The 27,300-nt window shown below is 41.7% G+C and overlaps 1 long non-coding RNA gene across 1 annotated transcript in view; it reads left to right on the forward strand.

Moving 5' to 3' along the window:
• Nucleotides 1–27,300, forward strand: part of LOC134929194 (uncharacterized) — a 64,657-nt gene that overhangs the window by 3,518 nt on the left and 33,839 nt on the right. The window contains exon 2 of the long non-coding RNA XR_010178366.1: nucleotides 24,192–24,394. This is a non-coding gene — a long non-coding RNA (uncharacterized LOC134929194). The remainder of the gene's footprint in view (nucleotides 1–24,191; nucleotides 24,395–27,300) is intronic.

Here is a 27,300-nt window from a genome sequence, read left to right on the forward strand (position 1 = left end):
GTGGTTAAAGCTATGGTACAGGATCCAGTAGTAGTATCACCACAATTTTTGTTAACCAAGAAACATAGCAATTACAGGTGCCTGGGTTGTACAACCTGTAGCTTTCTTGAGACTGGAGTGAGTTCCCCCCACCCTTATTCCGGGAAAAAGCTCAATATTAATTATACACTCTCTTGTATTCTCGGTATGTTGTCTACTTTGTAAGATGCCCATGTAACCTATATTACATAGGCAACTTGGAAATTAAAAGAGAGGATGGCCCTCCATTGCAGCGCAATTCGGGCAGTGCTAGAGGGGACACATAATGAACAACCGGTGGCGAGGCACTTTAAGGAGTTTAATAATTGCCACGCTAAAATAAAAAATTATAGATTGTGTCCCGGAGAGTTTGAGAGGGGGAACCATGCAAAAATCCTTCTCCAGAAAGAGGTTTGGTGGATACACCATTTGAATACGATTAAACCTTACGGCCTCAATGACAATTTATCATTAGCATGTTTTCTCTAATCTGTTTAATTACTATTTAATGTACGTATGGGGGCAACAGTAGAAGCATAGACTATCACGCTGTTAATCTGTATATGTCTTTTACAGCATGTTGGGTCAATTGTGTATCATTTGGTTGCATAGTTACCTATCTCCAAAGTTGGACATCTTTTCCGCATCTGTGTGCGTTGGAGTGGACACCAGCTGCTGATGGGACGCACGGGTCTAAAATTAGATGTGGGGAATAGATGCTTCTATAAGGTAAGCAGTTTGTATCAATTGTTTCTGGCGAAGATCGTAATAAACAGAAACTGTTGAAGTAGCTGCATTGGTCTGCTGACCTCTGTTTGAAAGTCTGTGAGTGCCACCTTTTGACTTGTGATTGTATATACTACTTACCTTGTGGTTTGGAGGGCACCTAGCCATTATGTATTGAATATGCAACTGAGTCCGAGTATGCAATTATAAATATATATATATATATATATATAGTGTCATTACGACATAGACAAGATACAGTCCAACTTACTTTATTTTCTACCACAGGCAGTTTACACAGTGTTATGCAGGATTCATAGGTGAGGTTTAACAGGCAGTTTTAAAGGGTGTAGTACGGGTGACCGGCGGTCTCCTGACCGCCGGTCACCTTACCGACGCCGGGATCCCGGCAGCATACCGACGCCGGGATCCCGGCGGGGAGGGGCGAGTGCAGCAAGCCCCTTGCGGGCTCGCTGCGCTCGCCACGCTGCGGGCTCGCTGCGCTCGCCACGCTGCGGGCTCGGTGGAGACCTGCGGTCGCCACGGGTTCTATTCCCACTCTATGGGTGTCGTGGACACCCACGAGTGGAAATAGTCCCTGTTGGTCGGCATGCCGACCATCGGGATAGTGAGCCGTCGGGCTCACGGAGGAGGTCATGTGACTGTCGGTCAGCCGACCGGCGGTCACATGACTACCACCCGTTTTAAACAACAACAGAAGTCACAGCACAACAGGGTCCAGTCTTCTCAATGAAGTTGATACAAAGAACCAGTGGTTCCTATTGTAGTCCCCAAACACCCCCTATTGCCTGGCTGACTACTTCAGCATCAGGAACAGTTTCCAAGAGTCTCAGCTGCTTTTTTTCCAGGCTCACACAGGTGATTGGAATCATGACTGCTGGTCAGCTTTGCACACAAAATACCTGGCCTGGATCTGACATTCTGCATTTTACATCCTTTCTGTGCTATCCCTGCCACTCACTGACTCATCACTAATTCTCTTACTTCCCAATATGTTAGGAAGCTGAAAGTCAACATAGGTATTCTCCAGGTGGCAAATAGAAAGACTACGTAAATTTGAATTTTAAGAAACTTCCCCAAAGAGGATGAAAAGAGGGTTGACATAATGATGCCATCACCGGTGTGTGGCTTGCGTTGCGTGAACGATAACGTCCAAATAGATAATCAGATCAGAATATGGATTGCACCTCCAGTGTGTAGAATTTTATTAACTACAAAAATGATCCTGTCACTTTTTACCATATATCTACTCACTCATACCCCTTTTTCACTAGCTCTTAGAAACACGGGTAAATGTGCGGTGGTGCGCATTTACCCGGGTTTTTCCCTAGTGGAAAAGGGTCCCCTGGCAAATTCCCGAATCAAGTGATCCGGGAATCCTACCCGGGTAGCTAGCCGGGTTGAACACGTGTTCAACCCGGCTAGCTGTCTAGTGTGAACAGGAGCCGTGTCGAGGCGACACGGCTCCTGTTCACAGTGTATAGGGAGGGCGACGCTGGGAGATCATGTGATCTCCCAGCGCCGCCCCTGCTGTGTCAGTAGCAGCATCACCAACCAGGCAATATGCCGGTGTGGTGAGCGCTGTCTGAAAAAGGGGCTGTAGCACGGGTCGCTAAGTGGAAAAGGGGTATCACTCACTCACTCACTCACTGACTCATCCCTAATTCTATTACTTCCCGATATGTTAGGAAGCTGAAATTCAACATAGGTATTCCTCAGGTGGGAAATAGGAAAACTACTTAATTCGAATTTTAATATACCTCCCCTAAGAGGATGAACGGTGGGTTGACATAATGACGTTATTACCGATGCATGGCTTGCGTTGCGTGAATGATAACGCCCAAACGGACAATTGGATCAAAATTTGGATTGCACTTCCAGTGGGTAGAATTTAATAAACTACAAAAATGGTCCTGTCACTTTTTACCAAATCTGCAACAGGTGCTCCTCAGGTAACGCCACGAACCATGGATTAATATATACTTTCATTAAGACATCTCAAATTTACCTCTCTATAGAGTTACCAAATTTTTAACACTTATTTATATTTAGAACCATGAAAATCAGAAACTCCTGTGCGAAAAACAGGTAGAACAGTTAGAGTATATATATATATATATATATAAAATTATATATATATATATATATAGCAAGCAATTGGTACGGCACTCCAAGCGTCTAAACAAAACAGGCTCAAGTTGGCATTGAGCCTGTTTTGTTTAGACGCTTGGAGTGCCGTACCAATTGCTTGCTATCACTTCCTTGTTTAGGCACCCAGCGCAAGTAACCACCACCGACGAGGGAGCCGGACCTCCGAGGCTGTATATATATATATATATATATACGTACATACATACACACACAGTTGTGCTCATAAGTTTACATACCCTAGCAGAATTTGGGATTTTCTGACCATTTGTCAGAGAATATGAATGATAACTCACAAACTTTTCTTTCACTCATGGGTAGTGGTTGGGTGAAGCCATTTATTGTCAAACAACTGTGTTTACTCTGTTTAATTCATAATGACAACAGAAACTACCCAAATGACCCTGATCAAAAGTGTGCATACCCCAGTTCTTAATACCGTGTACTGCCCCCTTTAACATCAATGACAGCTTGAAGTCTTTTGTGGTAGTTGTGGATGAGGCTCTTTATTTTCTCAGATGGTAAAGCTGCCCATTCTTCTTGGCAAAAAGCCTCCAGTTCCTGTAAATTCTTGGGCTGTTTTGCATGAACTGCATGTTTGAGATCTCCCCAGAGTGGCTCAGTGATATTGAGGTCAGGAGACTGAGATGGCCACTCCAGAACCTTCACTTTATTCTGCTGTAGCCAATGACAGGTTGATTTGGCCTTGTGTTTTGGATCATTGTCATGTTGGAACGTCCAAGTACGTCCCATGCGCAGCTTCCAGGCTGATGAGTGCAAATTTTCCTCCAGTATTTTCTGATAACATGCTGCATTCATCTTGCCATCAATTTTGACCAAGTTTCCAGTGCCTTTGTAGCTCACACATCCCCAAAACATCAGCGACCCACCTCCGTGTTTCACAGTAGGAATAGTATACCTTTCATCATAGGCCTTGCTGACTCCTCTCCAAATGTAACGTTTATGGTTGTGGACAAAAAGTTCAATTTTGGTCTCATCACTCCAAATGACTTTGTTCCAGAAGTTTTGAGGCTTGTCTCTGTGCTGTTTGGAGTATTATAAGCGGGATGCTTTGTGGCATTTGCGTAGTAATGGCTTTCTTCTGGCGACTCGACCATGCAGCCCATTTTTCTTCAAATGCCTCCTTATTGTGCATCTTGAAACAACCACACCACTTTTTTTCAGAGAGTCCTGTATTTCAGCTGAAGTTATTTGTGGATTTTTCTTTGCTTCCCGAACAATTTTCCTGGCAGTTGTGGCTGAAATTTTTGTTGGTCTACCGGACCGTGATTTGGTTTCCACAGAATCCCTCATTTTCCACTTCTTAATTAGAGTTTGAACACTGCTGATTGGCATTCTCAATTGCTTGGATATCTTTTTATATCCCTTTCCTGTTTTATACAGTTCAATTACCTTTTCCCGCAGATCCTTTGACAATTCTTTTGCTTTCCCCATGACTCAGAGTCCAGACACGTCAGTGCAGCACTGGATGAAAGATGCAAGGATCTTTCAGGAGTCCAGAAACTCACTGACCTTTTATACACACACACTGATTACAAGCAAACAGATCACAGGTGAGGATGGTTACCTTTAGTAGCCATTCAAACCCGTTTGTGTCAACTTGTGTGCATGTTATAAGGCCAAAATCTCCAGGGTATGTAAACTTTTGATCAGGGTCATTTGGGTAGTTTCTGTTGTCATTATGATTTAAAAATATACGTTATGGTAAGAACTTACCATTGATAACGTGATTTCTCTTATGTCCACAGGTATCCACAGGATAACATTGGGGTATTGTCGAGCGACAGCGAAAATGGCACCAACACGGTCACAAGCTTTCTGGCCTCCCAGGATGTATTGGGGCCTCCACTATATAGTCCCGCCCACTGACTCAGTCAGATCAGTTCTTTCTACAGCGATTTTAGGCAGGAACATCAGGTAGACACCTGTTTAGGCGATAAGAACACACATGCACACCCTTCCATACAAGAAGGAAGAGGTTTTAGTGATTGGCTAGATCCTCAAATCAGATGCGTCAGGGTGTGATCCCTGTGGATACCTGTGGACATAAGAGAAATCACGTTATCAACAGCAAGTTCTTACCATAATGTTTATTTCTCTGGCTGGGTCCACAGGATTATCCACAGGATAACATTGGGATTCCCAAAGCCATTTTAGTGGTGGGGACGCTCCTGATTGCACAGGAGGACCTTTCGCCCGAAGTCTGCGCCATGAGAGGCAAAAATATCCAAGGCATAATGTCTGATGAATGTGTTTATGGAAGACCATGTGGCTGCCCTACATATCTGTTCTGCTGAAGCACCCTGTTGTGCTGCCCAAGAAGGACCTACCTTACATGTAGAGTGTGCAGAAACATTAGCCAGAATAATGAGATCTGCATGAGAATAAGCTTCTGAAATTACCATTCAGAGCCATCTCACCAGCGTCTGTTTACTAGCAGGCCATCCTCTTCTATGAAATCCGTAGAGGATGAAGAGAGAATCTGTTTTCCTGATGGCACTAGTACGATCTATATAGATTCTTAAAGCCCGGACCACGTTGACGCTTCTCCCGCAGATAGCCCCGATACCTGAAAAGCTGGGACTACAATCTCTTCATTCAGGTGAAACTTTGATACCTCCTTTAGAAGATAGCTAGATCTCGTTCTGAGAACTGCTCTGTCTGGAAAAAAACTTAGGAAAGGAGACTTACATGATAATGCTCCTAAATCTGACACTCTTCTGGCTGACGCCATTGCCAGAAAAAAAAGAACTTTAACCGTTAACCACTTAAGATCTGCTCTCTCAAGTGGTTCAAACAGAGGACCCTGGAGAAATTTAAGAACTAAATTCAAATCCCAGGGAGCTGTAGGAGGAACAAATGGAGGTTGAATATGTACTACTCCTTGAAAAAACGTACGTACATCCTGTAAATCAGCAATTTTTTGCTGAAACCATACAGTTAACGCTGATACCTGAACCCTCAAGGAAGCAACTTTCAAACCTTTATCCAATCCTGCCTGAAGGAAATCCAAAATCCTAGCTACTTTAAAAGATCTCGGATTGAAATTTTTTCCAGTACACCAATGAATATAGGCTTGCCATATTCTGTGATACACACGGGCCGAAGAAGGCTTTCTTGCTCTAAGCATAGTTTGGATTACTTGCTTTGAAAAACCTTTAGCCTCTAAGATAGAGGTTTCAACAGCCACGCCGTCAAAGACAGGCGATCCAGATGACTGTGACAACAAGGACCCTGCATTAGCAGATCTGGATGTTGAGGGAGCAGTATCGGTGCTTCCATGGACATTCTGAACAGATCTGTGTACCAATGCCTTCTTGGCCAAGCTGGAGCTGTTAGAATGATCGCTCCTTTTGCCTGTTTTATCTTTCTCACTATTCTGGGTAACAGAGATATGGCGGTAACAGATACGCCAGCTGAAACCTCCATTCTACTGACAGTGCATCTACAAGGACCGTTCCTGGGTCCCTTGTTCTCGATCCATACCTTGGAGCTTTGTTGTTTAGACGAGACGCTATAAGGTCTATCTCTGGTAGACCCCATCTGTTCACCAGTGTCTGAAACACTTCTGGGTGTAGTGCCCATTCAGTTTCCTGAACGCTGTGTCGACTGAGAAAATCCGCTTCCCAGTTTAGTACACCCGGGACAAATACTGCTGACAATGCTGGGAGAGTTCTGCCCATTTTAGAATGGGAGTTACGTCCTCCATCAGTCTCTTGCTGTGAGTTCCTCCTTGATGATTGAGGTATGCTACTGCTGTCGCATTGTCTGAGCGGATCTGGACTGGTCTTCCTTGTAGATTGTCCTTCTTCTGAGTACCGCCCCCCAGCCCTGCAGGCTGGCACCTGTTGTCAGGACTTGCCACTCTCTTATCCAAAAGGGTCTCCCCTTGTTTAAATGGTCTGTCTGTAGCCACCATGCTAGAGACCTTTTTACATTTACTGGAATCTCTATCATCTGCTTCTTTATCGTCTGATGATTTCAGTTCCATTCGGTCAGAATAAGGTGCTGCAATGGTCTGGAGTGGAATTGCGCATATTGCACCATGTCGAAGGTTGATACCATCAGACCCAACAGTGGCATTGCTGCATGGACTGACATTGTCTGGGCTTGCAACGCTTCCTGAGCCATGACCTGCACCTTGACTATCTTTTTCTCTGGTAAGAGAACTTTCTGTAGGTCTGAATCCAATATGGCTCCCAAATGAACCATCCGCTGTGATGGATTCAGAGACGACTTTTCCCAATTTATGAGCCACCCGTGTCTCTGTAAACAAACTATCGTCTGTTGAAGATGGCTCAACAGTAAATCTTGCGACTGTGCTAAGATTAACAGGTCGTCTAGGTATGGGAATATTCTTATCCCCTGTTTGCGCAGACAAGCTGCCATAACCACCATGATCTTGGTAAACACCCTGGGTGCTGTAGCTAGCCCGAAAGGCAGAGCTTGTAACTGGAAATGTTCCTGGAGGATGGCAAACCTGAGGTAACACTGATGCGACAGTGCTATAGGCACATGCAGGTAAGCATCCCGTACATCCAGAGATACCATGTAATCTCCCGGTTCCATAGCCAACATTATGGAGTGTAACGTCTCCATGTGGAACTTCGGGATCCATATGTATTTGTTCAACATTTTCAGATTTAGAATTTGTCGATATGACCCATTTGGCTTCTGGATTAGAAATAGATTGGAGTAAAACCCCTGTCCCCTTTGTGATGGAGGTACTGGGACAATCACACCTGACTGCAGCAATTTTTGGACTGCTTCTTGCAGGGCATTGGCCTTTGACTCTATACGAGACGGGCTGGTGCAAAAAAATCTTTGAGGAGGCTGCCTCCTGAATGGGAACCCATACCCCTGAGATACTACCTTCTGCACCCAAGCATCTGCTGTTGACTGTTGCCATATGTGTGCAAAAAGAAGGAGTCGGCCCCCAACCCTGGAATCCTCCAGGCGGAGGCCTGTCTCTTCAGGCTGACGGTTTCTGTTCAGGTTTGGATGCTGGCTTTTTGCTAGCCCACTGCTTCCTACCCCTGGATTTAAACTGGGGTTGCTTAGGCTCCTCTTTAGCTTTTGCTTTGCTTTGCCAATGAAATGAGCAAAATTTTAAACCCTTGGACTTAGGGTTATAAGCAGCCGGAAATCTGACCTTTTTCTATTCAGCCTCTGATTCTAGGATATCCGATAAAGGTTTTCCAAATAATATATTACCGACAAAAGGCAATGCTTCCAATTCTTTCTTGGACTCCGCATCTGTCTTCCAGGTCCGTAGCCAAACTGCTCTGCGAGCGACTACTGTCAAGGCTGAAGCTTTAGAAGCAACTGTGCCTACATCAATTGCTGCTTCTTCCAAATACTGGGCAGATTGTCTTAAATGGCAAAAACGATCCTCTTGCTCCCTAGTAGGAGAAGGGATGTCATTCTCTAGTTCCTCTATCCATTCGCCCATTGCCTTTGCTACCCAGGCCGAAGCCATAGCAGGTCTTAACACTGCTCCTACTAGAGAAAAAATATTTTTCAACAAGCTCTCTACCCTTCTGTCTGTGACATCATTCAATGACGTAGATGACAGTGGTAAAGCAGATTTATGCACGAGTCGCAGAACATGTGCATCTACTTTTGGAGGAACTTCTCTTTTCGAACAATCCACAGCAGGAAATGGATAATAAGAATCCCATCTCTTAGGAATCTTATACTTTTTACTGGGCGCTGCCCAAGACTCATCCATCATTTCTGTCAGCTCATCTGATGCTGGGAATTCAGCTTTCACTGATTTTGTTCGTTTAAATACAGGTGCTTTAGCTTTTAACACTGTCTTGGCTGGCTCTTCCAACGAGAGAAAAGCCTTCACAGCATTAATAAGTTTAGCTACATCTTCTGAACTAAAGCTCTGCGACTGATCATCATACGGAGTTGAATCTATTGTATCATCATCATCCGATGTATCATCTTGTGTAGTCTGCCACACAGACGTATCTGTCTTAGTCTTACCTGTCCCTTGGTTGCTTGTAGAGGCTACTGGAACCAAACCATAGGAAGGGAGCTGCATGTATGGGTTCATAGTGTAACCTAACCCTTGAGGTGGTGCTACCAGAGCTAACCTGTCCGCTATTGAAGACAGAGTCTTTGCGAACATATTCCATGGTGGCTCTGTTGGTGGTTGAACCAACTCCTGTTTTTACTTCGCTGAAAAGCAAAACAGTTTGCACACAAACCCTCATAAGTGACCAATTGATTCATATCAATTACCCCTGACTTATAAGATAAGCATGTTAGGGCTGTAGGAGTGCTTGATAAATTCTCTTCATCACTTTTGCCGCTCACAGACATGGTATTGACCTGTTATTGACTACACAATTTGTGACAGAAAATCATCCTATATGTCAGTATATAGAGGTGAGATCAATCTGACCACAGTGCACCTGATTTGAGGGTCAGAACAGGACTGACATTACACAGAAAACTCAGCACACATACTAGCAGTCAGTCACATGTTAAAGCATTAGACATTGCCATATGAGAATACAACCTCCATAACAACTTATACATAAGTAGGAAAATTGTACTTCTGTTTTAAGCTGGTTCTTTTTTCAACATAGCATGCAGAAAACACAGTAATATGCAGGTCTCATATGCAATAGGTACTAAAAATTAACAATGCATACTAAGAAGTAGAGAGAATTTTTAGTACTGTATACCCTGCCTCCATAGAGTGGGATAAAGGGAGACTCACCACACTTCCATATCCAAGCAAATACGCTCGTAAGACGCTGAGTGGATTCAGACGCTACTGGTGTACACTGCCGCTCTTGATAACTGATAACGGACACGGACGCTCACCAACGGACACGGACGCTGAGCGACTTTCACGTGTATGCAGATGCTAAGGCCTGCGACTCGGTCTGGGCGGGTTTATCTCCAGTGTACACAACCGCAGCATCTAAGCTGCGACCGAGTACCCTCGTGGTAGCATCTGAGCCGGAAGTGAGGTCATTTAGTACATGAAACGAGAAACACGCGGGAACTGGCCATGAACTCGGAGGAGGGACGGCCAGGAGAGCGTCTGAATCCCCCTGTTGACTTAAACTCCCAGGATGGCGGCCTCTACCTAGTCCTGGCGCCTATGATCCCCGGAGTGTAGCGCTGTCGCACTCTAGATGTTCGGCGCATCAACACACTGTTTGTAGTCTCCACCAAAATCAGTGTAGCTGTGTCCTGACCCCTCTAGTAAGAGCAAGTCCATAGACTCACCGTCTCCCCATGCTCCGGCCACAGCCTAGTTATGTCTGCTGGACCTGCTAGAACATCCGAAACAGACGCCCGTCGAGACAGCACTGATTCCCGAAGGTAAGCGTTGTTGCGACCCGGTGGGGAGTTGTTGGAGCGACTCTTTCTAGAATGCGTTTAAGACGCTGTTAAGATAAGTCGCTCAAAAACAATATAGTTAGTCTATAAAAATAAAATAATAAAAGCTTGAGGCTGCTCTCACAGCAGCCCTATGACCATGCGGCTTCCTGCCGCACCAAGCAAAAAACTGATCTGACTGAGTCAGTGGGCGGGACTATATAGTGGAGGCCCCAATGCATCATGGGAGGCCAGAAAGCTCGTGACCGTGTTGGTGCCATTTTCGCTGTCGCTCGACAATATCCCAATGTTATCCTGTGGATAATCCTGTGGACCCAGCTAGAGAAAAAGTAAACACAGTTGTTTGACCATAAATAGTTTCACCCAACCACTAACCAATAGTGAAAGAAAAGTTTGTGAGTTATGATTCATATTCTCTGACAAATGGCCAAAAATCCCAAATTCTGCTAGGGTATGTAAACGTATGAGCACAACTGTATATATATTTAGAACACAACCTCCCTTGTTGCGCTAAGTGTGAAAATATAGATGGTAGTGTTCTCTGTGGGCTGCCTTATTACACTGAGTTCTCTGTTAGTCAGAACCAGAATTAAAAACATGTACAACAATAGTGGAATTGGCACCCTAAGGGGAGTGCAATTCTAGCCCCTATTTTTTAATGACACTTTAAGTATACCTTGATACAGGCATACAAATAAATAGTGAGTTCCAATACACAGGATTTTTTATAAAAAATATTAAAATGACAACTGTGTCCTTAATCACAATGAAACATTCAAAGACAACATCCTCCTATACAATATTGGAGGTTAAGTTCCTCATGGATGTACAGATTGTTCCTTTCATGATATCCTCCTTCCAGTAATGTAGATAGGAGATGACATCAAAACATATTAGAGTAACCAATGCGTTTCGTCTTACAAAGAGACTTCATCAGGTGTGTGTCTATAATGTTAAAATACAGATTCTTTTAGGAAATCAATAATTATAAACCAAAAATTACATAAAAGAGTTTTCTTAAATACATAAAACATGGAACATTACAAAGTTTACATAGACTTAAAAAACACAGACAGAGGAGAAAAATATATATAAAAGAGAAAATATATGAGTGGTACGGAGAAGCACATACCTCTATTTGGAAGCACGTTCTTAAAATAATATTTCTAGACACCGTTATTTACCAAACAGGCCTCAATTGAATAAGAGGATAAGAATTTGTGCCTATTTGAAAAAAGTACCCATTTTAAAGTCATTATAAATGTTACATAGAGAGCAGACCTTACTAGAAAGTATAGGTCATTCTGACTAAAATTACATACCTGATTAAGTTTAAAATAGGCGTATGATACTTAGGGTGTTGAAATCGTAGACAAATTCACCGGGAAATACTCTGAATCATTCAACCTATTGAGATGAGTATCATTATACATAATCAATATTTAGGTATTCGGCACACTAGACATATGATAAGTGCTACTAGTCAAATAATCAGATGTTCATACCCCTCAATAGATAACCCTAACTTGGGCATAATAATTAATATGTACAAAGAGCATATAGCTCATACTCCCCACATTGGGAATAGATCATGATATAATTATACCCACAGTAAATATCTGCTACCATGATGATAATAAGCCATTAATCTTACATTCATAGATCATTGTAATTGATACATTTAACCTTTTTAACATATCCATGATATATGAAAGACACATATTGGTGATCCATTACTGGCCCTCATTCCGAGTTGATCGGTCGCAAGGCGAATTTAGCAGAGTTACACACGCTAAGCCGCCGCCTACTGGGAGTGAATCTTAGCTTCTTAAAATTGCGACCGATGTATTCGCAATAATGCGATTACTAACTACTTAGCAGTTTCAGAGTAGCTCCAGACTTACTCTGCCTGTGCGATCATTTCAGTGCTTGTCGTTCCTGGTTGACGTCACAAACACACCCAGCGTTCGCCCAGGCACTCCCACCGTTTCTCCGGCCACTCCTGCGTTTTTTCCGGAAACGGTAGCGTTTTTAACCACACGCCCCTGAAACGCCGTGTTTCCGCCCAGTAACACCCATTTCCTGTCAATCACATTACGATCACCGGAGCGAAGAAAAAGCCGTGAGTAAAAATACTTTCTTCATAGTAAAGTTACTTGGCGCAGTCGCAGTGTGAACATTGCGCATGCGTACTAAGCGGATTTTCACTGCGATGCGATGAAAAATACCGAGCGAACAACTCGGAATGAGGGCCACTATACCATCCAGAGCAGATAATTAATACTGAAAGTTATAACAAAATACAACAATAATATACAACAATGTATCAACATATAGGTGAGGTCCAGATCAACCCACATAGACCCAAAAGGGGCTTTGCTGGATAACAAAGACATGTGCTTACCATCAGGTGGAATGAGGAGTGTGTCCTAGTATCATGTGTATAGTGTGGAAGACTATTTCCCTCCTATTTATTTGAAAACTAACCATGACATCATTTCCTCCTGTGCTGATAGGTGGGATAATTAATACTAAAATACTACCTTAAAACCTTATGCTTAATTGGCAATGGACAGTGGGGACGATAAGTAGACATAGGACATACCATGACCCTTAGAAAAATGCACCAAACCTATTAGATAAGTTTATAAATCCTTAATAATTTGTTGTCCCATAATGCCCTGCATTTATCCTTAGTGTTACTGTGGGTCAGTGTGGTGATTGACATGTGAAGTGAACCAATCACTGCATAGAGGGGCGGGACATCCATGCTTATACAATACCATAATAATATGAAGTAACCGGTCTAAAGTAGACGAATTATTAGAGGAGAGAACTTAGACTGGGACAAAGGGCCAGTGCTAACTGCAGCCGCCTTCAGTGCACACTTTCCCGTCCATCACCGTCATATAGACGGCGCGATCAGCCCATTTTGTTATTGTCACGTGGCATTGGTCGCATGAGCATGGCTAATGCCCATGTGACACTTGTCACGTGATCATGGCAGCGAATGCCCTTTACAAGTGCGCTGGACCCGGAACTGTTTGCGTTCCAGCTGCGTGCGTCCATGCGTTCCACCAGTGTTATTAACGTTTGTTATAGGTGATACTGTATATATACTAAGTAAAAAGTACACTATATATATAATGTTGAGATATGTAACTAATTATGCTCCAGCAGTGTGGGCCAATATGCTACTCAGTAGTTACAAACAGGTACTATAAACCATAAACAATAAACCATAAATAATAAATAATAAACAATGAATCACATTGCACATATACTGGGTAGATTACAAAGTACCTCCTTTTTGATTCTAACAGGTACAATTGTTATAAATAGTGTGAGTATAAAATTAATTAAATTAAATAATCAAGGGGCAGGTTGCCTAGCAACCATCCAAATTACTGGCTACATAGCCTTAATGGTCCTACCCTAATTTAATTAACTGAGGAATAAACGTACGGGTAATGATATACAATTAACTGTAATGCCCTTGTTTACATAAAAGCTAAGACTTGTCAGTGGTTGTACTATCCACCGGCAACCGAGGTGTATGTTGTCATTTATATAGAGCAGCGTGCTTGATCTAGACCTCACCCTTACATGATCACTTACTATTAGGAATTAAGGATACACTGTACATATAGAAACACCAATATTATTCTTGCTCAATGATGGAGAATAGATACCAGCTTAAAACTTCCTATCTTCAAAAGTGAAAAATAGTTCTTATAACCACTCTTATATGAATTTTTATACTAAAGGAAATCAGGATTTTTAACCCATTGCCTTTACAGATACCAGTAAGAAAGGCTGGAGACCAAAGACATAAAGTACGAAGTAAGAAAAAGTATAAGAGAGTAGGGGGAAAGAGAGAATGCAGCACTAGAGGAAGGCCACCATATCTATATTTTCATTCAATCCACCAGGGATCAAGGTGTTAAGTGTGAAGATCCAGAATGATTCACATTTAGCCAGTGACAGATCCCTGTCTACCCTCCTTGGGTCCTCCTTGATATGTTCAATCACTGTGAATGAAAGCCCCTTGGTGTCAGAATTATGCTTTTCTTGAAACTGACGTGACAAACTGTGATTCTGTACTTTATTCTTGATGTTACGTAAATGTTCCTGAATACGTAATTTCAGACATAGGATAAGTTGCAGCCAGAGGTAATCTTATAGATGACATAATTGGAGTTACAAGTGACAATACTGTTTAGTTTGTACGCTTTTTGGTTGTCGGACTTCCAATTAAACCCTTTTCTATCAATAAAAGGGCAGCATATGCATTTGTTACACGGAAAGAGGCCAGTTCTGTTGGACAATGGATGACCTCCTGAAACAGGAACAGGAACAACCTTCTTTTCATTTTGTAGTTGGCTCGGTGCCAGCATATTCTTAAGATTATTAGCCTTTCTGTAGACAATACTTGGTTTTTCATCCAGTTGAGGCCCCAAAACGGGGTCTTTCTGGAAAAGATGCCAATGTTGGTCCAGAATTTTCTTGATTTTGAAATGTTCTTGATTATAGTGTGTAATGAATGGTCTTATGTAAGAGTACTCCTTCTTGACGGTAGTGTTTTCTTCTAAAAGAGAATCCTTGCTGGTTTTAGAGGCCCGGTCTTGATCCTTAAGCAAGCGATCTTCCTCATATTCTCTATCTAGAAACTGTTTCACCAGCACTGATGATTGTTCCCAATATGTGTTTTAATCGCTACAGTTTTCTCTAATACGGACGAACTGAGAATATGGGACTGAGGTGTTCCAACGAGAAAGATGGCAGCTGTCATGGGGTATATAGCTGTTTTCATCTGTACTTTTGAAGAATGTTTTAGTATCGATACCACCGGCCGTGTTAGAAGTTAGCACAATATCAAGGTAGTCAATTGAAGTAGAGTGTTGTTTGAAAGTTAATCTCAGATTATAGGAATTGTTTTGAATGACCGAAATGTACTCTTCCAAACTCCCAGAGTCTCCGTTCCAAATGAATATAAGGTCATCAATGTACCTCTTATAGAAAACAAAGTTTCCGTTCTTATAGCCTGAATCTTTAAATAAACTTAGTTTTCCCAGTTGTCCATATAAATATTTGCATACCATGGGGCAAACTTAGTTCCCTTCGCTGTGCCTTGTTTTTGCCGATAGTAAGTGCCTTCGAACTGGAAATAATTGTGGTTAAGAACAAAATCGATACTTGCTATTAAGAACTCTACTTCTTCTTTGTTGACATTGCTATCCATAAGTAAACGTTTCCTTACTGCTTCCTTCCCATTTCTATGGTGAATAGATGTGTACAGTGATTGGACGTCCACCGTTGCCCAACGGTAATTGGGATGCCATTTGAAATAATTTAACAATCTTAAAAGGCTGGTAGAATCCTTCAGATAGGAACGCTGTGCTTTGACGTAAGGTTGAAGCTTCAAGTCCAGGAAGTGGGAAAGATTGGACGTTAATGAGTCTACTCCAGTGACAATGGGCCTACCAGGAGGCTGATCTTTGCACTTATGTATTTTTGGTAAGTGATAAAACACTGGAACTAATGGACTTTTATTAAAAATGTAACTGAACTCTTCTTTACAGAGAAACCCATCTTTTAACGCCACCTCCAGTAGCTTTCAAAGATCATCTTTATATTTTTCGGTAGGATTTGAGGTAAGTTGTTCATATGTGGCCTCATCTCTGATCTGCCTCATCGCTTCCAGTATATATGTAGATTTCTCCTGGATCACAACAGCTCCTCCTTTGTCTGCAACCTTAATTACAATTTATCCATCTTCCTTAAGTTGTTTCAAGGCTTCTAGTTCTTGAGGCCTGAGATTGCCGAGGAATTGACCATTGTGTAGCTTAAGCTTCCTGAAGTCCTCTTTGACAGAATCAAAGAACACTTCTTTGTGTTGTTCCTCTTCCTATTTCAGGAGGTTTCAGGAGGTCATCTGTTGTCCAACAGAACTGGCCTCTTTCCATGTAACAAATGCATATGCTGCCCTTTTATTGATAGAAAAGGGTTTTATTGGAAGTCCGACAACCAAAAAGCGTACAAACTAAACAGTATTGTCACTTGTAACTCCAATTATGTCATCTATAAGATTACCTCTGGCTGCAACTTATCCTACAGTATGTCGGGAAAACCAAACGATGCCTGAAATTACGTATTCAGGAACATCTACGTAACATCAAGAATAAAGTACAGAATCATAGTTTGCCGCGCCATTTTCAAGAAAAGCATAATTCTGACACCAAGGGACTTTCATTCACAGTGATTGAACATATCAAGGAGGACCCAAGGGGGGGGAGACAGGGATCTGTCACTGGCTAAACGTGAATCATTCTGGATCTTCACACTTAACACCTTGATCCCTGGTGGATTGAATGAAAATATAGATATGGTGGCCTTCCTCTAGTGCTGCATTCTCTCTTCCCCCCTACTCTCTTATACTTTTTCTTACTTCGTACTTTATGTCTTTGGTCTCCAGCCTTTCTTACTGGTATCTGTAAAGGCAATGGGTTAAAAATCCTGATTTCCTTTAGTATAAAAATTCATATAAGAGTGGTTATAAGAACTATTTTTCACTTTTGAAGATAGGAAGTTTTAAGCTGGTATCTATTCTCCATCATTGAGCAAGAATAATATTGGTGTTTCTATATGTACAATGTATTCTTAATTCCTAATAGTAAGTGATCATGTAAGGGTGAGGTCTAGATCAAGCACGCTGCTCTATATAAATGACAACATACACCTCGGTTGCCGGTGGATAGTACAACCACTGACAAGTCTTAGCTTTTATGTAAACAAGGGCATTACAGTTAATTGTATATCATTACCCGTACGTTTATTCCTCAGTTAATTAAATTAGGGTAGGACCATTAAGGCTATGTAGCCAGTAATTTGGAAGGTTGCTAGGCAACCTGCCCCTTGATTATTTAATTTAATTAATTTTATACTCACACTATTTATAACAATTGTACCTGTTAGAATCAAAAAGGAGGTACTTTGTAATCTACCCAGTATATGTGCAATGTGATTCATTGTTTATTATTTATTATTTATGGTTTATTGTTTATGGTTTATAGTACCTGTTTGTAACTACTGAGTAGCATATTGGCCTACACTGCTGGAGCATAATTAGTTGCATATCGCAACATTATATATATAGTGTACTTTTTACTTAGTATATACACAGCATCACCTATAACAAACGTTAATAACACTGGTGGAACGCATGGACGCACGCAGCTGGAACGCAAACAGTTCCGGGTCCAGCGCACTTGTAAAGGGGATTCGCTGCCATGATCACGTGACAAGTGTCACATGGGCATTAGCCATGCTCATGCGACCAATGCCACGTGACAATAACAAAACGGCCTGATCGCGCCGTCTATATGACGGTGATGGACGGGAAAGTGTGCACTGAAGGCGGCTGCAGTTAGCACTGGCCCTTTGTCCCAGTCTAAGTTCTCTCCTCTAATAATTCATCTACTTTAGACCGGTTACTTCATATTATTATGGTATTGTATAAGCACGGATGTCCCGCCCCTCTATGCAGTGATTGGTTCACTTCACATGTCAATCACCACACTGACCCACAATAACACTAAGGATAAATGCAGGGCATTATGGGACAACAAATTTATTAAGGATTTATAAACTTATCTAATAGGTTTGGTGCATTTTTCTAAGGGTCATGGTATGTCCTATGTCTACTTATCATCCCCACTGTCCATTGCCAATTAAGCATAAGGTTAAGGTAATATTTTAGTATTAATTATCCCACCTATCAGCACAGGAGGAAATGATGTCATGATTAGTTTTCAAATAAATAGGAGGGAAATAGTCCTCCACACTATACACATGATACTAGGACACACTTCTCATTCCACCTGATGGTAAGCACATGTCTTTGTTATCCAGAAAAGCCTCTTTTGGGGCTATGTGGGTTGATCTGGACCTCACCTATATGTTGATATATTGTTGTATGGGGGTCATTCCAAGTTGTTCGCTCGTTGCCGATTTTCGCAATCGAGAGATTAAGGCAAAAATGCGCATGGTACGTAGTGCGCATGCGCTAACTATTTTAGCACAAAACTTAGTAGATTTACTCACGTCCGAACGAAGAATTTTAATTGTTGAAGTGATCGGAGTGTGATTGACAGGAAGTGGGTGTTTCTGGGCGGAAACTAACCGTTTTCTGGGAGTGTGCGGAAAAATGCAGGCGTTCCAGGATAAAACGCAGGAGTGTCTGGAGAAACGGGGGAGTGGCTGGCCGAATGCAGGGCGTGTTTGTGACGTCAAACCAGGAACGAAACGGGTTGAGCTGATCACAGTGTAGGAGTAAGTCTCGAGCTACTAAGAAACTGCCTTGAATTATTTATTCGCAATTCTGCTAATCTTTCGTTCGCAATTCTGCTATGCTAAGATACACTACCAGAGGGCGGCGGCCTAGCGTGTGCAATGCTGCTAAAAGCAGCTAACGAGTGATCAACTCGGAATGAGGGCCCATATTATTGTTGTATGTGTTTCAGTATTACTGAACTGCTCTGGATGGTATAGTAATGGATCACCAATATGTGTCTTTCATATATCATGCATGGATATGTTAAAAAGGTTAAATGTATCAATTACAATGATCTATGAATGTTTGATTAATTCTTAATGGCTTATTATCATCATGGTAGCAGATATTTACTGTGGGTATAATTATATCATGATCTATTCCCAATGTGGGGAGTATGAGCTATAGGCTCTTTGTACATATTAATTATTATGCCCAAGTTAGGGTTATCTATTGAGGGGTATGAACATCTGATTAATAACTTGTGTTTGACTAGCAGCACTTATCATATGTGCCGAATACCTAAATATTGATTATTTATAATGATACTCAATAGGTTGAATGATTCAGAGTATTTCCCGGTGAATTTGTCTACGATTTCAACACCCTAAGTATCATACGCCTATTTTAAATTTAATCAGGTATGTACCGTATTTTTCGGACCATAAGACGCACCTGACCATAAGACGCACCTAGTTTTTAGAGTAGGAAAACTGAAAAAAAAAATATTCTGAACCAAATAGTGTAATAAAATATTTCATATTTAATAAACTATAACAGAATAGCCCTGCCTCCCTAGTTTTCACCGACCTCTAAGAGATATTTCCAGTTCTGTGTGATTTCTCAGACTCCTACAAGGATTCTGTACAGTGCAGCCTTCTGTCAGAGCGCAGCCTTCTGTCAGAGCCAGCATACACAGACACACACACACACACACACACACACACACACACACACACACACACACACACACACACATCAGAGCCAGCATACACATAGACACACACACACACACATCAGAGCCAGTATACACATAGACACACACACACACACACACACACACACACACATCAGAGCCAGCATACACATAGACACACACACACACACACACACACACACACACACATAGACAGTACCAGTGGTACCCCGCGTCCAGGCTCTCAGCTAACGCTGCCCGCTGTGCACTCCTGAGGAGGGAGGAGGTGGGGGGGAGTGGGGGAGTCACATGATGCCCGCTCTGCTGCTGGGCTCTGAGATGCGGGCACTCTGCTGATGACGGCGCAGCAGCAGCATCCAGGACCCGCCGCTACCCGCCGGCGCTACCCGCTACCTGCAACCTCCATCTGTGCTGGCTCTTATTCGCTCCATAAGACGCACATACTTTTTCCCCCACATTTTTGGGGAGAAAAAGTGCGTCTTATGGTCCGAAAAATACGGTAATTTTGGTCAGAATGACCTTAACTTTCTAGTAAGGTCTTCTCTCTATGTAACATTTATAATGACTATAAAATGGGTACTTTTTTAAAATAGGCACAAATTCTTATCCTCTTATCAAGCGAGGCCTGTTTGGTAAATAACGGTGTCTAGAAATATTGTTTTAAGAATGTGCTTCCAAATAGAGGTATGTGCTTCTCCGTACCACTCATATATTTTCTCTTTTATATATATTTTTCTCCTCTATCTGTGTTTTCGAAGTCTATATAAACTTTGTGATGTTCCATGTTTTATGTATTTAAGAAAACTCTTTTATGTAATTTTTGGTTTGTAATTATTGCTTTCTTAAAAGAATCTGTATTTTAACATTATAGACACACCCCTGATGAAGTCTCTTTGTAAGACGAAACGCGTTGGTTACTTTATTATGTTTTGATGTCATCTCCTATCTACATTACTGGAAGGAGGATATCACGAAAGGAACAATCTGTAGATCCATGAGGAACTCAATCTCCAATATTGTATAGGAGGCTGTTGTCTTTGAATGTTTCTTTGTGATTAAGGACACAGTTGTCATTTTAATAATTTTTATTAAAAATCCCGTGTATTGGAACTCACTATTTATTTTTATGCCTGTAACAAGGTATACTTAAAGTGTCATTAAAAAATAGGGGCTAGAATTGCACTTCCATTAGGGCACCAATTCCACTATTGTTGTACATATATATATATATATATATATATATATATATATATATATATTTATTAATTCTGTACTACAGTGGACCTTCTGGAGATAGTTTGTATTAACCTATTAACCTGGACTCGAATAATAGTTTTGGTCTATCAGTCAGTGGACTTTTCAGAGAACAAGGTCAAAGAGAAAGGTTTGATATGCTGGGAGCCTTTCCAAATAGTAATGGCCAACAGTAGACACAGCTTCACAGACACAATGATCTGGCATGCAACTGTGTGATCTAAAGCCACAGCGTGGCTCTCCCCAAACAAACCTACCAGGGTCCTGGTTGGGATGCAGGCAGTCAATGTACCAATGCCAGCATCCCGTTAAAATCCCAACAGGGGGCAGGTACAACTATTCCCCCCTCTTGCCTTACCCTAACTCCCCTCAGAGGTTCCTAAACTTAAACCCCCCCTGCCCGGCAGCCTAACCCTAACCCTCCACCCTTAGCGCCTAGTCACAAATGAGAGAATAGTAAGTCGGAAATGTATCCTTTAATACGTATTCGTCCAACTTAGTCAATATATATTAAACTATCTTATAGCTGTTACAGCCAGTTGTGTTTTTTTTCTTTAATGAGTGTATTTCTTTAATTGAATGTATTAACTTTGAATTACCACTACTTATCTCCTCTGACCACCCACCATCTCTCACAGTTTATCCTTGTTTAAATGTCCTAACATTATCAATGTCACCAGTGCACCTTGTTTCCCATCTCCTTTTTCCTCTCTAGGGACTGTGATCTTATCACTCTCTCCACTTATTGGGTAAAGGCTCGTTGAATGCTGTTTTGCTTCCTTCTCCCAGCATTGCTTGTTTATACAAGCTACAGAGAGTAGCTCTACCCTACCCTCTACTGCCATCTAACCCATTCCCATGCCTTTGATTGCATTGTTATGTTTACAGTAGAGATGAGTGGTTCAGAGCTCTTGGAATCCGAGCTGTTCCAAACTTCCGGGACTCTGGGACATGACTTGAGTGTTCCCTGCCAGACTCGGATGCCAGATTCTCGCAGGTTTTGGATTCGATTTAAGGGGGCTGTGGCCAGTACTCGGTGCCATTTCACTCCAGTCACACTGCTGTATGCTGCGCTCTGTACATTCAAGTGGCTGTGTGGGATACAAGTACTGTGGTGTGGTCACTGTGTCCATAAGGAGCTGAGCTACTGTCACTGTGTTCATCTAAGGGGCTGTGATGTTGTCGCTGTGTCCATCTAAGGGGCTGTGCTGCTGTTATCGTGTCCATCTAAGTGGCTGTGCGGTCAAAGTGTCCATCAATAAGTTGAGTCCAGTCCCCTTAGTCTAATTCCATCACAGTGGTGCTGCACTGATTCCACAAGCCACATCCACTGCATTCATACAGTGTGACTCAAAAGTTGTCAGCAAAAAATGTTAAAAACAAAAACAAGTAAAAATAAATAAATTGTATTTATTTGTACTGTGCATTGCACCCCAGTACGCTGTAGTACCAGTCCACGTGCATAAAAGCACACAGTGTGAGCTGAGCTGTCAGTTAAACAAAAGAATACAAAAATATATTGTTGTATAATTTGTACCATTCTGCATACTGCCCCCCAGTATGCGTACCCCAGTGTGCATGCATAAAAACTGGTCTCACTCCACACAGTGTCAGTTGAGCTACCCGTAAAAAAGTGGATAGCAATCAGTTTAGAGAAGAGCAGGAGCAGCACCCAAATACTATCACTGCAGCTGCTACAACCAGTCAAGATGACAATACTAGTCATTCAAAGTCATCTAAAGCCGATGCTCAAGGGCATAGAGGGTTTAAAATATCAGGGCATCTTAAATATAAAAAATTATATTTTACAGGAGTAAAGACAAAAACTATAATACCTCTAATAAAAGGAAAGTTTATTGCAGAAAAATATACAATTGGCAACATGCCATTGACCACACACAGTGGCATAGAAAGGGTCAGGCCTTGACCTATATTTCTGAAACTGTCAGTAAGGCATCCTTTTCTGCCTTTCATGACAATGCAAGACCTTTTCACGAGACTCTAAAAGAAGTGTAAAAAAAAATCCTACTAAGGCAGTAGAACAAACTGTAGGGGTTACTAAGGTTTGTAAGCAAACCAAAAAAGTTAGCAGTTGGGCAAAATCATGTTGTACTGAAGGTTGGGCAGATGTAGCATGTACAGAGAGATTTAGATTTGGGTGGGTTATATTGTTCTGTGCATGGTACTGTAAATACTAGCTGCTTAATTTCTACACTGCAATTTAGATTTCAGTTTTAACGCACTCCACCCAAAACTAAATCTCTCTGCACATATTAAATCTGCTACACCTGCATTGCAACATGGTTTTACATAATTGCTAACTTTTTTGGTTTGCTAACAAACTTGAATAAGGCCATGTGTTCCGAACCATCACACTTCCACGAGGAGAGTCTAGGGGTGTCCACATTAGCTATGTATGAGTCTGACATTTCTCACACTGTCCACATAGGGAAGTCTCTGTAGCCCCTTCAACCATTTCTGCACCATCTTCACATGTGGGTAACAGTACAATTAAAGATAGTGATGAGTACTTAATAGAAATTGAGGATGCTTGTGTGGAAGTGGAACAGGATGAGGAGGATATGTCTGTACTACTACCTTCTGACACTGAAGATGAAGATGTTTAGGATGTTGTTTATGTAAGTCAGCCATCAGTGGCTGCAGTTCTTCCCCGTGATAAAAAGAAAGCCATTGCAATGCCTCGGCATTAGACCAAAAAAGCCACCACTTGGGTGTTTAATATTTTTTACACAAATCCTGACAATGTTTGTGGATCCATCTCCTCCATTTGTGAGGCCAAAGTTAGTACAGGTAGGGATGTTAGCCATCTCGGCATCTCCTCCATGTTATATAATTTGCGGCAAGTTAATGAAATTTATTTGACAACATTATAATGTAATTAACACCCTAATCATCAACCTCCTCATAAGTGATCAGAGGTAGTCCTTCCAAAAAAGTGGTTTGTGGGGGACCAAACAGACCAAGCACTTCAGCCACAAAAGTGTCAGTCCCTGTAGCTGAAGTGCTTGGTTTGTTAATCTATGCCTATCCTTTTCAATATCAAACATAAAAGTTGGTAGGAGGGCCCAAGGGCTATTCCATCTTGCACTACTTTTCTTTTCAAAATGGGTTGTAAGTTTGGGGGCAATAGGAATGATCTTTTTTGCATAGACATTTTTATTGGTTATATGTAGCTCTATTTTCATTATGGGGGACGTTGGTGACTGTCTTACTTTTTTATTGTATTTTTGCCACTAGACCTCACCTCACAGAGAATATGGACCATACATATGCCAGTGCCTACCATAATCAGCCAATTAATGAATCTTATTTTTTATTTCTCTTTTATTGTCATTTTGCTGCTAGGACTCACAGAGAAAAGTTTATTCACATCAATGTCTTCCCTAGTGGACCTATACAGTTGCCAGTGCCTACCAGAATCAGAATCAGTTTATTGCCAAGTACAGTAGTACATAATACACAAGGAATTTGTTTCCGATAACCACAGCTCCCTGACAGTATATGACATACGACAAGAAACATAAGGAAGGAAGAACACATGACGATGAGTTAAGTACTGAACAAATTTAAGAATATAAGTGATTGCTGAATTAACCAAGTTAGTTGCCTGAGGAAATTTTTTTTTTCTGTGTCTAGCAGTTCTTACGAGCCTCAAACTTTTCAACTGCCAGATGGCAGCAGCCAGAAGAAGTCATGGGCAGAGTGGGAGTGGTCATCAGTGATCCTCCCTGCTCGCTTTGTGACCCTTGCACAATAGATATCCTCGTCTGACATAAGATTTGTCTCTATGATTTTTTCTGCTACCCTTACAATTTGTTCTTGCCTATTTCTGTCGTGGGTTGAGGCAGAGCCAAACCACACTATTATCGAGCTGCAGAGAACAGATTGGATAATTGCAGAGTAGAAACGGATGGGAGTTTCTGTGGCAGTTTAAACTTCCTAAGTTGGCATATGAAGTACAGTCTCTGCTGGGCTTTCGCCACGATGTCCTCAATATTGGACTTCCACCTCAGATCCTTAGAGATCATGGAGCCCAGGAATCTGAAGGATTCCACCACGGTTACTACATTGTCGGCAATTATGAGTGGGGGGAGTACAGGGGGTGCTTCCTAAAAATCAACAATCATCTCAACTGTTTTAAGTGAATTCAGCTCTAGATTGTTTGCTCTGCACCAGGTGGCCAGCCACACAACCTCCTTCCTGTAAGCAGACTCATCACCATCCCTGATGAGACCAATGAGCATGGTATCATCCACAAATTTAAGTAGTTTCACAGATTTGTCAGCAGAAGTGCAGTCGTTGGTGTACAGTGAGGAGAGGAAGGGGGAGAGTCACAAGTCTGTGGTGCACCCGTGCTTGTCAACCGAATACCAGAGGTGAATTACCATATCTTAACCCGCTGCTATCTATCCATTAAGAAACTATCCACCCAGGCACACAACGTTTCTGTAACTCCTGAGCCGCGTAATTTAGACTGAAGAATACCAGGAATAATAGTATTGAATGCAGATCTTTCAATCAATCAATCTTTTTTAATTTTTATTTTATTGTCTTTTTGCTGCTAGGCCTCACAGAGAAAAATTAATTTACATCGGTGTCTTCCCTATCTCAAACCTTATTTGATCCTTATTTCTTTGTAAGGATATCCTTATGTCTATCCCATGCAAGTTTAAATTGCTCTACTGTCTTAGCTTCTACCACCTCTTATGGGAGGTTATTCCACTTGTCCACTACCCTTTCTGTAAAGTAATTGTTCCTCAAATTACCCCTGAACACCCAATCCCCTTCCTCCACTCTCAGTGCTAGTCCTTGTGTCCTATTGCTTCTCTACATTTGGAGAATGTTCCCCTCCTGGACTTTGTTAAAACCTATGATTTATTTGAAAGTTTCTATCATGCCCCCCTTTCCCTTCTCTGCTCCAAACTATACATATTGAGATTTCTTAGTATTTCTGGGTATGTTTTGTGTTGTAGGCCATGCACCATTTTAATTGCCCTTCTTTGTACAGTCTATAATGTATAAACATCCTTTTGAAGATATGGCCTCCAGAATTGAACACCATATTTTAGATGAGGCCGTATTAATGACCTATACAGTGGCATTATTACTTCTTTCTTTCTACTGCTGATTCCTCTCCCAATGCAGCCAAGCATCTGACTAGCCTTCCTCATTGCTTTGTTACATTGCTTACCTGCCTTTAAGTAACCAGAAATAGTGACTCCTAGATCCCTTTCCTCCTCAGTAGTTTCCAGCATAATGCCATTACTACTATATTTAGCCTTTGGATTTTTGAGACCCAAGTGCATGATTTTGCATTTTTTGGCATTAAACTGTAATTGCCACACTATTGACCAATCCTCTAGTCTACCTAGATCAGGCATTCCCAACCACGGTCCTCGAGGCACACTAACAGTGCAGGTTTTAGTGATATCCAGGCTTCAGCACAGGTGATTTAATTAGTAGCTAAGTTATTTTGATTTAACCATCTGTGCTGCAGCCTGGATATCACTAAAACCTGCACTGTTGGTGTGCCTTGAGGACCGTGGTTGGGAATGCCTGACATAGATCCTCAATCATTTGTTTTACCCCATCTGGTGTGTCTACCCTGTTGCATACCTTTGTGTCATCTGCAAAAAGGCATACTTTCCCTTTAATGCAATTTGCAATGTCACCAATAAAGATATTAAAAAGCACTGGTCCAAGTACAGATCCCTGGGGTACTCCACTGCTGACATTTCCCTCCTGTGAATGCACTCCATTTACCACAACTCTCTGTTTTCTATCCTGCAACCAAGATCTTATCCATTCAATAATCCTAGTATCCAATACCAAGATTTCAAGTTTATTTAGCAGTCTGCGACGTGGAAGTGTCAAAAGCCTTAATAAAGTCTAGATAAGCTATATCCACGGCTCCACCTTTATCCATCACTTTAGTCACACAGTCAAAAAAGTCAATAAGATTTGTTTGACATGATCTCCCCACAGTGATTCCATGCTGTTTGAGATCCTGTAAATTGCTGGATTTGTGATAGTCTACAACTCTTTCTTTTAAGAGTGTTTCCATCAATTTCCCTACAACTGATGTAAGACTCACTGGTCTGTAGTTGTTTGCCTCTTCCTTGCTTCCACTTGCAGTGGGACTACGTTCACTGTTTTCCAGTCCTCTGGAATTACTCCTGTAGCTAATGACTGGTTGAATCATTCTGTCAATGGTGCTACCAGCACCTCTTTAAGTTCTTTTATTATCGTTGGATGTTTCCTGTCTGGCCCCATAGATTTGTCCACTTTCAGCTTTGAGAGTTCTGTTAGGACCTTTTCCTCTGTAAATGTACTTGTTTAATTTTCCTGAATATCTCTGCAACTTAACTGTGGCCCCTTCCTTTCTCTTTCTGTAGTAAATACTGAGCAAAAATAATTATTAAGATGATCTGCTATTACATTGTCTCCCACAACA

Source organism: Pseudophryne corroboree, chromosome 5, assembly GCF_028390025.1.
Source record: "Pseudophryne corroboree isolate aPseCor3 chromosome 5, aPseCor3.hap2, whole genome shotgun sequence".
Lineage (NCBI taxonomy): Eukaryota > Metazoa > Chordata > Amphibia > Anura > Myobatrachidae > Pseudophryne > Pseudophryne corroboree.